This window comes from Engystomops pustulosus, chromosome 1, assembly GCF_040894005.1.
Source record: "Engystomops pustulosus chromosome 1, aEngPut4.maternal, whole genome shotgun sequence".
NCBI classification, from domain to species: Eukaryota; Metazoa; Chordata; class Amphibia; order Anura; family Leptodactylidae; genus Engystomops; species Engystomops pustulosus.
The window spans coordinates 55,328,671-55,342,301 of NC_092411.1; positions in this window are offsets into that span (position 1 = coordinate 55,328,671).

Genomic DNA, 13,631 nt, shown 5'->3' on the forward strand with positions numbered 1-13,631 from the left:
ACCTAGTTCACACTCTGCATAATTCTGAACAGACATTGTAACGCTATCAGATGTTATCGGCATTGCAGAATTGTCACATGTTACAGGTAGTGTCACATAATCACAGTTAACACTATAATCACAGGTTAGAGGCAGATTATGCACAACATTACACGTTTCTGGTTTAACTTCAGAAATTAAGGCATCACAAATATTATCATCATCACATAGTCCATCAGACTTTATCAGTCTCAGTGGCAGAGTCTCCTTCTGTGGGATCAAGACCCCTTGGTCACAGTTCAGACTGCAACCTGTTGAGACTCCACCCACCATCACCTCAGGTCGCTGAGACTTCTCCAGATCGTCCTTTGGGGAGATTGGGACTGTACCCGATGTCAGAGGGGTCTCCCAGGAAAAGCAGCTATTCCCACTACTTGGAATACTTTTCCACAAGTCCCAGAAAAAAGGGAGTTTTTTTCCCCAGGATGAACTCCACCTCCAGATCTGCACAAATCTCCAGCTTATGTGTCACAATCGCAATATCACTTTCAAAGTCAATCCAGACAGTCTTACCCTTCCCTGGCTGATACTTCAGGAACAATAAGATGTCCGGATTAACTCTGGAGACATCCTGAGAACAGTCCAGTTCCACCATCAGCGGGATTCCACCCACTATCATCTCACAGGTCTTGACTGGCAACTTCTCTGGTCTCCTGACCAGAGGACAATGAGGTGCACTGACCTCACATGGCACAGCCGCATGCTGTCGCCGTTGGTTGCCCCTAGCAACCACATCTTTGCGCTGCTGCATACACGCTGCAACACGTGGCCACTTGACCGCAGGACATTCCGCCACACACCGGTTCATCCGTAGACATCTGCAAAGCTGCTCCCGTCGGTTGCCCCCGGCAATGGCACATAGCAACCTCTCCTCAGGAACTGCAGACCGATCACAGACATCTCGAACCATCGGCTGGGATCCGCTCGCCTTGGCAGTTGGGGTCTCCATAACCCGAATGGCTTCTGGCATTCCAAGGTCCTCCCACATCATCTGCCGCCAGCGTCTCTGGAACTCATCCATCGGACCCATGGTGATTACTCCCACAGCAAACAAGCAGTCTCTGTATATCTCTCACACCAAGACAAATCTTCCCGTGACCACAGCGCCTCCAGCAGCAGGAACAACAGTCTCTCACATGAGGGTTACTGGCCCTTTAAATCTCGCTGTGTGTGCTGATTTCCATGCCACAGCATACCGCCACCATATGTAAGGGATTAGCTCCGGGGATCGTCGTCTCCTAAGCAGACGACCAGCACACACAGGGAATTCACACAATGTGAGTAAGGTTAAGACTGGCCTCAGCCAGCTTTATTTGGCAGTACACAAACTCAAAACATAAAATAATACCTAAGCCTCTCCGGCACTAACTAAACATCGAGGTTCCCTACCTCACCAGGTGCTGGCCTACTGCCAGCCACCCCAAAAACACAGTAACAGTTCACTGCCACCGCTCCACAGGCCTTTGCCGTAGCCTGTCTCTTCCCCAGGGTGGAGCCCAGTGTGAAGTCTGCCCCATGTATTAGTGCAGCCCCTCCAGCTGAAAACTAATCAACTTAATTAGACAGACCCAACTTTTCCAGGTCTGTCTTCTACTCAGCTTTTCATAAGGCAAAATGCACATTTTATGCCCAAAAGCTTCTCTAGTGGCAGCCACCCTGCCACACAACCTTTTGACCAATCGGTCTTTGTAAGGCCATCTCCAGGCCTTTTTTGTAAAAAGTAATTGAATTGATGAGGACCCAGTCAAATAACTCATCCACGATTTACCTATTGGAACGAATGGTTTAGTTATTATATTACTATGATAAGCCATTACCTGGTTAAGAATTGTATAGTTAAAGGGAGACTTCAAGTTTTCACCAATAAACCTAATGACTGGTTCCCACAGAAGTCTTCTTACTGTTTCAACCTTTCAGTTTTTATTATAAAAATTTGTGGCTTATATCTTTATTAAATCAATTTTAAATCCATAGCTCAAATCCATAGATCTTTATTAAATAAATTTTTTAAAAAAGTAGCTGGTATCTTGCACCAGGGACTTACGGAATCACAATGCGCATGGTTTCTCTTCTCCAATGTCGAGGTGGTGTGGGGGTGTAGACAGGGGACTATCATTGAACTTTTTGCTCATTAAATACTTCAGAAAAGACAGTATCTAGAAGTAAGAAGCACTTAATCTTTTGATGATGTGTTGAATACACATTTTATTACTCTTGTACAAAATGTTTTATAAAATTCTTCATTTTGTAGCTTACACGGGTATCTTTACAACATTCGATGTGACTTTTGAATTAGGTGGTACTCGAAATAAACTTTTGTCTATATCCAAGGGGAAGAAGGGTCAAGAACTAGGTCCACACAACTTTTAAGAAAGAAGATGGATCACAGGTTGCATTTGTATCATTTTTATACTTTTAGGAATCTCTCACACACATAGCAATGAGAAAGTCACAAAGAGAAATGAATATGATTGAGGATGTGGGTAAAAAGGTTCTAGACGGTTGGAAGATCATGAGACCAGCAATTATAAATCAAGTCGGAGAGGGACTCAATTCTGTACTAATCTGCCCTCTGTGCCTTAAATCTTCCTCTGTTTCTGCCATGTAGATGTAAGACCAGGACAGACCTCTGTTGTCTAGTCCAGTTGTTCTAGATCTTTTGGGATAAATCCAAGCTATGTGTCACACAATTTCATTATATGATGACCCTTTACAGCCCATGACCTACCCTTTTCATCATCTTGAGGCCAGTGGGAACGCATAATACATACCCAAATTATTCCTGAATATCTGTTTAGGTACTAAATGCTACAATGATTGCTTCAATCTACTTTCCCCATAATGCAATATAAGAGGAAACAACTTACTCATCTACTTAACTTGGAGGGGTTAACATACTGCATTAGTGGTCATATGAGGAGGGGATGCAACTGATGGTACCTTTCACTTTAACACAATGGTAATGTTACAACGGCTAGCTATTGTCTTACACCTATGGTTTTCTTGCACTGTTTATCCTCTTATGTCTTTAGGTTATTGGTAGGGTCTGCGTACCCATCATTGTTTGTTTTGTCTGTAAACACAAAATTTTATTAAATTTGTTTAAAAATAGAGAGAAATTAATACATTTTGCCATCAATATTGATGACTTTGTAGCAACACTGTTTTCTAGCAGATCATAGTAGAGTAGGTAGAATAAAAAAGCAAGTTAATCAAGGGTATCCCATATTTCTACACAGTTGATCTTAAGGAGACAAAAAAGATACACTGCCATGCCATGCCGCACCATTCACTGTGTATAGGACTGCTACAAATAACAGCGCCACGCCTAGTTTTTATTTTTAGAAATGCCATTAAGAAGGAATGACACATGGTAGACTTGTTGCTCCTTTTATTTGCGGGATTGAACCGCCTCCAATTCCAATGTTATCCCCTATCCTGATGGGATGGCAGAGGATATTGGGGCAGCCCCATTTATGGGGGTTGCTGCTTGCATACCCATCCAACCTTGATGGCCTTTAGTTAAAGTTCTGCAGAAGATACCATTTTTTTTTTTTCATGTCAACAACAGCTAGTCAGCTCATTGTCAGTGGGCCTGTTATTTGACTTATTACTTACATACAGTTAGCAATATTCTGGCATGGAATAATAGAATAGCTTTCAGCTTTTGTATACCTTATATTGTCATTACACCGCTTAAAAACCTTGACCATTCACAATTTGCACTGTATGTTTGCATGCTGTGTGGATGAAATTAGTTCATTTTGCTAGAGTGGTACAGCACAGTGGATAAGCTGTGAGGAAGTGTACCTTAAGAACAAACCTACAGAACCTATCTTGTATGTAACCCGGGGACTGCCTGTACTACAAGTATCTCCGATGTGGGCACAACCTTAACACCACTTAACAAGTTCATGTTGAGTCTATAAAATATGGAACCCATGATGACTGTATTTCCCAGACTGTCTCAGTGTCATAGTCGAATGTTTTTTTTTAGTTTGGTTCTGTAGTCCACAGTGTCCCTAGGGACTCCTTGCATCATGTAGAGTATGGCTTTGTGGTATGATGTGGTGACGGGTCCCAGGCAATGTTCAGGCCAGGAATACACTTGTGTGAAGGGGGCTCTTTGGTGAATCCTTTAACACGGATGCAAATCTGCATATATTACCTGTGCATTTTACTACGATACCCTAAAGGAATAAAATTCCTCAATAAATTTTCCAGTGAAGAGTGTTTTTAAAATTCCATCCACTTGTGGTATACTATTTTCTATAGAAGATACTTGGTTGCAGAATATGGCTGGACATCCAAACTTCTCATAAGCAAACTCTACTGCACTGGATTTACATGAACAGCCATGTGTTTAGTATTATACAATAATCAAAATTAGATTTTTATATATCTGCATTTTATTCCTTTTTTTAAGGTTTTGTTTTTTACTAGCACTATTTTCCCTAGAAATGTATATGGTTGAATGTTTTTTATTGCTTTTTAATGTCTCTGATATTGTTTCTGTCTCATCATCTTGTGAAAAAACCATCTGGGTTGGCCGTATTAAAGTGCTTATTAAACCTGTGCTTTTAAACATTTAGTCCATAATATTCCATGAAGTGTAAAATTCTGATCTCTACATGTTTTTTTATATACTTCTGTGGTTCTGCTTCCCTTCCTTAATTCCTAAGTCTTTCATAAACCTTAATCTTTTGGATAACCTTTTGGAAAACCATAGGTATTTTGCTGACATTTTTTCATATTGGAAAATAATATAGTCCTGAATTCTTACCAAGCTATCCCACATGATGAACACTATACAAAAGAAAATATTGCTAGTGCTGGTGTTTTTTTATAGATCTCAAAAAAGGAATAAAAATTCATAAAAAATGCTACAAAATTAAAAATATAGCTTGTACTGCAAAAATCAAGCCCTTAAATGGCTCTAAAAATTTGGCGATGCAAAGATGTTAATTTTCTTTTAAAGAGTGCAGAAAAAGTAAAACAATAAAAAATATACAAATATGAATATTACCATAATGGTATCTATTTACATGTAAACACCATTGAAAAAAAATTACAGAATTAGTGCCACCCACACCTGTGATCAGTCCAGGCTGATAATGCTGGACTGCATATAACTGCCAGGGGAAGGGTCAAGTTCACTATATATTGCAATACATTAGTAGTGATCCCCTAGGGTTCAAATACCAATGGGGATATAAAAAATAAAATGGTTAAAAAATTTCAAATCAGCCCCCTTTCAATATGATGGAAATAAAAATAAAACATAATCTTGCACATATTATATATCCCCACGTCCCAAATGCTTGATGCCAGTGTTGAATCGAAAATTACCTCCAGTCTGAATCAACACTTTTTTGCCATTTTGCCACCAAATTACCAAATACCATATAAAAAGCAATCAAAAGGTCTCACAGTCCTCCAAACGGTATCAATGAAAACTTAAAGAGAACCTGTCAGGCAATTTAACACCCCAAACTAAATGTATTTTCATAAGCTGCCATTAGAAAGCATTGCCCTTATCCTTACATTGAGTCCAATGAGCCGTTATCATATTCAGCTGTCCAGCTTATTCATGAGTGTCAGGCACAACCACACCCCCCAGTGCTTGACTGACATCCTCTATAATGATGTGACACTCCTGGTGCTGGCTGCCACTATATACTTCCTGATACTGGTGTCCCCTGCAGCCTGTGTGTATGAGATACTACTATACACAAGACTGACAGCCTGTATAATGATGTGACACTCCTGCTGTTGGTTCCTCTATGTGCTTCCTGATGCCGGGGCCCCTGAGCCTGTGTGTGAATGAGATATTCATATACACACGACTGACAGCCTGTTTAATGATGTGAGGTATAATAGTGTAATGGCTCCTCCATGTGCTTCCTTGTACTGGTGGCCATGCCTCCTGCAGCCTGTGTGTGTGTGAGATACTCCTATACACCTGACTGACAGCCTGTATAATGATGTGAGGTATAATGGTGTAATGACTCCTCATGTGCTGCCTGGTGCTGGCGCCCCCTGAAGCCTGTGTGTATATGAGATACTCCTATACACATGACTGACAGCCTGTATAATGAAGTGACACTCCTGCTGCTGTCTCCTCCATGTGCTTTCTGGTGCTGGCGCCCCCTGAAGCCTGTGTGTATATGAGATACTCCTATACACATGACTGACAGCCTGTATAATCATGTGACACTCCTGCTGCTGGTTCCTCTATGACTATGTGCTTCCTGGTGCTGGTGGCCACGCACACTGCAGCCTTTGTGTATGGAAGCAGCCATGTGTATGCAGCATGTCAGGTTATCTGTGTCTCTAGCTGACATCTAGCTGATATCTGTGTCTCTCACAGGCAGTAGATATAGCACAATCACTAGCAATGCTTTACTATACATTAAATACAGGCATGAGCAGGGGGAGGAGAGGGGAGGGGTAACGGGTGACATCACTTTCTCTTGCCATGTGACCAGCCTTATTTACATAATAAAGAAAATATGATTTTATAATGATTCATGTATGAATTGACTAGATAAAGGCTGGGATGGATCCTTGTGAGCCACTCCAACAGATAGCGGTGGCAGAATTAATTAGAGACCTGATGACAGGTGTTTCTATAAGCATGTCTAGCACAAAAATACCAAAACTACCTGTTTTCCACCCAAACAGTCATCTACTGCTCCCAGTAATGGTCACATCAGCACTATCACTGTTGATCAAATAGCATGTCCATGTTGGAGATGGACGAACCATTGAATGATCATGTAAATGAAAGCATATTAGTTTTAAGTAGGGGTTATTTAGATTTGAAATCAATTTCTATAAGACTAGACAACACAATTAATGTTTCCAGAGCTGGGACCCCATATTTCAGGGAAACATCACATTGCTATATATTTTATGTTAAAGAAAACCTGCCATTCAAATTAACCAATCCAAAATAAATACTTCATTAAAAAACTGTTTTTGAAAGGCATTGCCCTAATCCATATATTGAAAGTTTCCATGGCTGCAATGTTAAAAAATCAGTTTGTAAACTTAAATGCAACTCACCTAATGCGAGTCCAATCACAGTAAGTGCTCCTGCGGCCCTGCCTCCCTGTTCCCAATTGATAGGTCTCACTGCTACCACATAGAACTAGGACTTAGGGGCCATGTGCCAATATTTAACTTCAGACATATACAGCCCCCTTTAGTTTTCCATGCCTATGTGAAGGGAAATCAACCTTCCTCCTCACCCCTCCATTAGGAATTCTCTTCAGTCTGGCTAGCAGTGTCAGCAACAGTGAGGAGGGGGTTGCTTAACGTTATACTGTAGCTCTCCCAACTCCATAACTGGAACCAAGGACATGAATGAAAGTCTTTTTTAGAATGCTGGCTCTAATCGCATGGATAGAGGCGTCAATGGAACATGTATGAAGACATCACTGGTGACAGGTTCTCTGTAAGTGACCAATGTAAAACATGTATCCTTGTGGCTAGTTGTGGGTGTCATAAATGTGGAACCCGTATTTCTGATAGCCGTATTTTTTATAGGAACAATGATTGCTTTTCATCATGCATCGTTATGCATCATATGCCTACAAACCCGGACACTACTATGAGTAGGTGATCACCACATTTAGCACTTCAGACCATTACAGGCCAAATTAATACAAGTTGTCTAAACAGACAAATTATCAGCCACTTCCTTGGGGATTTATTCTGCATTCCACGCTATTAATCTGGTCCAATAATTCACTGCAAACATTACCTTGGAACAGATACGATGAAGGCTTTATGGCTTTTTCATCATTGTGGTCTCTACGGCTTTATGGTACTTAATGTGCTTTATAACAGAAGAACAATTTGTAATGCTGAACTATGAGAACAGAAACAATATCTTAGCCTCCACCTAGAATTCCTGTGGTGATGATAAAATTCTTCTTTGTGTGTTTCTTTGAAATGCAGATGGTTGTTATAAATGAGTTATGAACACATGGATGCTCTTTGTTATCCCATATTTTGTTATTATATAAAGATTCCCAAACATTCCACAGTTATTAGTATCATAAGGCTCAGGCGAGTGGCGAGCACCAGGAGAGACAGCATTGCATCTCTCGCGAAAGTTCATTTTCTTTTAAAAGTGAAACATGTTTGTGAAAAGTTTTGTGATTTTTACCAGGTTATGGCAAGAGATTCATATTCCTCTAAAGTGGACAAATTGTCTACAAATCAGTAGCGCAGTGGGGCTCATTTACTTACCCGGTCCTGTCACTATCCCGCAGCGCGTTCTCCGACGTGGATTCGGGTTCTGTCGGTATTCACTAAGGTCGTGTGACCGATATCCAGTAGGTGTCGCTGCTGTGCCGAGGTCCGCCGGAGTTCATCTGCTTCTTCTCGGTGCATGTAAGTGCTTGATCTTGCGACACATTTAGTTTTTTAAATGCCCCGGTTTTTCCGAATCCGTCGGGTTGTCCGAAGGCCAGCCCACGATTTGCCAAAATTCGAATACGTGCGTCAAAATCCTGGCGGAATTTGGCGCAAAAACAGAAAAATTCGGGAAACCCGACGAAAAGTGCGGCCGCGGAGCCCTTAGTAAATGAGCCCCAGTGTGTTTACATGAGGAATTGCAATATTATTGGACATTATATGATTTATATTTTACATTTGTTAGCGCTTTTTCCCTCAACAGGTTCTGGCTTTTTAGTTTAACCTGACTAGGGGAGTTGAGACCAGCAGCTATGATGTCTCCCATACACTTCACCAAGACAGTAAAGGAGAATTGGTTATTAAAAGGAAATCTACCATCAGAGATCCAGGCACTGTGACTTTAATCTACTTATACAATCCAACAGATCCAGCAATGGAACAGACTAGGTTGTAAGGAAAAATCTAAAAACATCCTTTATTATGCCATATTTGAAAACATAATGACACCAGGGAAAAAGAAGCAACTGACACATTTCAAATCACTAGTTTTCCTACCACGTAATCTGTTCAATTACTGGATCTCTTGGATTGTATTTTGCTACTGACTTGATCTTTTTCCAGTGGCTTATGCAGGCAACTAAATAGGTGAGCTGATTAACATTTTTCCAATCTCTTTTTTTGGATTGTTGCGAGTCTTTTTATAATTATTATGCATGGCTTCCTTCCTTTTAAAATCAACTTTTAAAATTATGCAAATGAGCGTGAAGAAATCTGGAAGGTTTGGGTAGGGTGAGACGTGCTCCTGCACAGTGTAACAGCCTATGAAGCTACAGCCTAAAGGGGCTCTAGTAATTCCCCCATGAGTCTTTCTGTCTCATTAGCATAATTTGAAACTTGATTTTAGAAGGAAGGAGGCCATGGATAAACAAATATAAGAAGATTACCACAGTTACAGTGTCTGAATCTATTGAGTAAGTGTCCCTGGTTTATCATGATGGATTTTTATGGTAAATTTTCTTTAATTCTATGCTTCTAATTTAGAAGCATCAACAAAGCCACATAGAACATCATAGAAAAGTAGTCACCAAAACAGAAACAAATAAGACTGATATAGAAACTATCAGGCGCACGATCTTAGTGAATCGCGGCAGAGTGCATGATCATAGGAAAATGCACTTTCCTGAACTCCAAGGAATGGGTAAGTAAATATGCCCCATTAAATTCACCAGCTAAGAAGTATGAATCCATCAGCAATCTAATCTATTGAAAATAGGATGACTGGAGGCCAGTAATAGTTCTTGTTGATCCAAAACAATGATAGGTAGCTGACCTGTCCTAAATGCATGAACAACATAAACAGTGTTTTTTAAAAAGTGTAAAGCACCTCTCCACAATCTATTGGTGCTTGTCCTCTCTCACTATTCCACACATTGAAGTCGGAGTAAACCTCTAAGGACGGGTGGATGTGTACCTCCCTTCATGTACCTATCCTGCAAACAGCCTGAAGAAGGGCAACAAGATGTCCAAACCATTGTCTGTGCCTTCCACTTTGGGGATGTGCCTTTATCTAGAACTAATAGTTGCAGAACAATTTGTTTTTATTTATTTATTGTCAATGGAACCAAGATGTTACATCGGACATCATCCATGGCTTTAGTAATTTTTCTTGGACACATAAAGTGATTGATCTTATCAAGTGAAAAGATAATGGGGCTCATTTACTAAGGGCTTTGCGGACCGCACTTTCGTCGGACATCCCGACAATTTCCATTTTGCGTCACTGGGACAGGGATTTAAAAGGGGTTCTTGGTGCACGCGATCGGATTTTGGCGAAATTGTGCTGGCTTTCATGTGACAGAAATCGGGGGGCAGGCCGTCCGACGGATTTGGATAAACTGCGGAATTAAACTTCAAAATTGTGTCGCAAGCCAAGCACTTGCATGCACCGGGAGTAAGAAGGTGAACTCCGGCGGACCTGAGCGGGGAAGCGACACATGCAGGAAATCGAGCACACAATCTAAGTGAATCGCGGTACAGTGCATTCTGGACGTACAATGCACTTTCGGGAACTCCGAGGGATCGGGTAAGTAAATGTGCCCCAATGTCTTCTAGTTCCGCAGGGTTCTCAGCAATCACCTGAAGAGGGCACCACATTCCTTCTCATCAGCTGGAGGGCTGTTAAATTATGTGACAGTGCTAAAAGTGCAGTGATACTACATTCAAAGTTGGTCAAAGGTAACCAGCGCTGACTATACTAAAATCTCCCATTTAGAATGGAGGACCAGGGTGACCCGTTATGGCACTTGGTAGGTTTCTCAGCAACTGTATCCTTACAGATCAACCATTGGATTGGGCATAATTATTTCATTATGGAATGCCCATTTACTTTCATAGTATCTTATTTTCCATGTATTATAAACTTAGCATTCGAATCTTATATCAACGACGAATGAAGAGCTAGTAGGTGCAAAACGACTGTTGCCTCAGTGAGTTACCAGTTACTCCTATCCCTCCCCTACATCATGAAAAGTTTGTCTATAAGTGTATTTTACTTTTCTGGCTTCTCTTTTTTGGAACTTTTATATGTGTGGTAGTTATGGAAGATTGAACACCACAGATTCACTCACATAAGAAGTCACACTATACAGACCTATTCATGTGTTTACCAGGACAACATAAAGTTGCAGACTGAAGTAGTTCCACGGATTATTAATAGAAATAAACTGATAGTGCCGCTTATCTTGTTCTAGATTCCTACATACAACTTCTTATATAGGAATTATATATAGCACACATAAACAAGATGTGGTCCTGCACAGAAAATTTCCATCACAGTTGTGCTAGTTCCAACTATTCCACTCACAGTAATTTATTATACATTTTATTTGTACAATTCATGTGGAGGCAGAAATTGGTTGCAATTGGTGCTTTTCTGGTCCAAAAAGCTTTATTGAATCCATGCTAAGTGCACATTGTATTCATACCATGTACTGAATTGGCAAACTTTGAGGGATATTTTTAGATTTTAGCTATGGAAAAGTTTGTGTCAACCAAAGACAAAGCTTGATAAGCCATGTCTAGCTAAAGTTTGCTACTACTATAAAAAAAATAAAATAAAACAGGAGGATTCCACCATGTCCTTGTATGTATGGCACATATACAGCACCCAGGGACCTCCCGTCCCCCCTGAATGTGGGTGGAGGAATGTACATTAGGACAGGTTAGGGACAGGTCATGTTTTAAACAAATGCTTTTTTGATCATATCTTTTGATATTATCATTGCAACAGCTGTGCATATCATATAGATAGTAAAATACAATTACTTGATACAAAATTATGATTTTTACTTTTGTATTGAGCAACTAATTCCAAAGCCTGCCTGTGTGTTATGGATGTTCTAGCAGGCTGCAATACACAGTGGTGGCAGAGAAGGGCAGTCGGACCAAAAATGTCCTATGCCCTATCTGACACCTCTTTTGTACACACACATCACCTTTTTTGGCAAATGTTTTTACTTAAAGGAGTTGTCCACTTTCAGCAAGTAATTGATACTGTTTGTGTAATAAAAAGTTAAACATATTTTCAATATACTTCCTGTATCAATTCTTTATTATGTCTTCTATCGTTACTTTCTGTCATTCAACAGGAAACTCCATTGTTTACTTCCTGTAGATAAAAAACGACCCATGGTCATGTGATGTCACACAGGTGCACGGCTCATTTTACGCAGCTCTGATTACTCTCTGTGTCTCTAATACACCTGTGAGACATCACATGAACATGGACTAGTTTTCTATCCAGAGAAATTGGACACTGAATCCTCCTGCAGGGATCTAGAAAATCATGAGGAAATGATACGGAAAGTATATTGGAAAATTGCACAACTTTTTACTCCTGCCAGAAGGGGCACAGACCAGCATGTAAGTGTGCTTGGTGTGCAAACCTTTATCCTGGTGGTAAATTTCCTTTAAGTGTATTATATTATGACGTCAGTTTGCCATACTGATTGATTTTTATGCGATGCTGGTTATTGGTTAATTTAATTCTTATCCGGTAAACTGGCCAATGAATTGACAGTATATTTTCAGCTATATATTTTCCGCTTGTGCAAGTTTTTGCACAAATCTCTACTTTCTGGAAATTTTTCCACTGTAAGGGTAAATTACATTACAATCTGCACTCATTCTTGATTTTTTTACTCTATGGAATGTGAAAAGCCTCCATCAAGGCAGTGATTGTATTGGATTAAACTCCCATGTTGTCAGAATAAATTTAATCCTCATTTTAGTATCCAATGAACAAATGCACTCATGTCATACCAATTTAACATGGTGATTTCATTTTATACAGTGTTCAGATTTAAGTTCCAAGTTTTGTCAGATTATCAAACAAACACAATTGTATCATTATAATTTGAGATAGGCGAATCGATACTAACGAATCGGAATTCTGTTCGAATTTCAGGAAAACTTAAATTCGTCACGAGTTTATTTTTCCTCCTTTATTACCAAAATAGGTGCGAGCACAACGTGTTACATGTGGCAGAGAACTCTGGGAAGGAGAAAGGAACACCCTCGATCAAATGTGCAGACCTGTAAGCCAATCAGCGACCGGCAGGCTTATGTGATGTCACACAGCCCTATAAAAACAGGCAGCCATTTCCAACTGCGGTATTTCACACTGTATGTGCTGTCTGTAGCGTCCAGTTGTCTGTACTGTACTGGGCTGTAGAGATTTCTGCTCCAATCCCAGGGTGTCCATTTTGGGGGATCTGTATACCCCACATAGCAGTTCTTTTAAGTTGCTTAAGTAAATAGGAAGAAATCTGTGTAAAATCCACATTGTTTCTGTAGTGATTTGTGCTTCAATCCCAGGGTGTCTGTTTTGGGGCATCTGTATACCCCAAATAGCAGGTCTATTTTGTTGCCGAAGTGAATAGGAAGAAATCAGTGTGAAATCCACATGCTTATTGTACCTTTTTCTGCTTCAATCCCAGGGTGTCCGTTTTGGGGGATCTGTATACCCCAAATAGCAGTTCTTTTTTTGTTCCTGAAGTGAATAGGAAGAAATCTGTGTAAAATCCACATACTTTCTGTAGTGATTTCTGCTCCTATTCCAGGGTGACAGTTCATGTGCTTCTGTATACCACACATTTCAAGTTTTT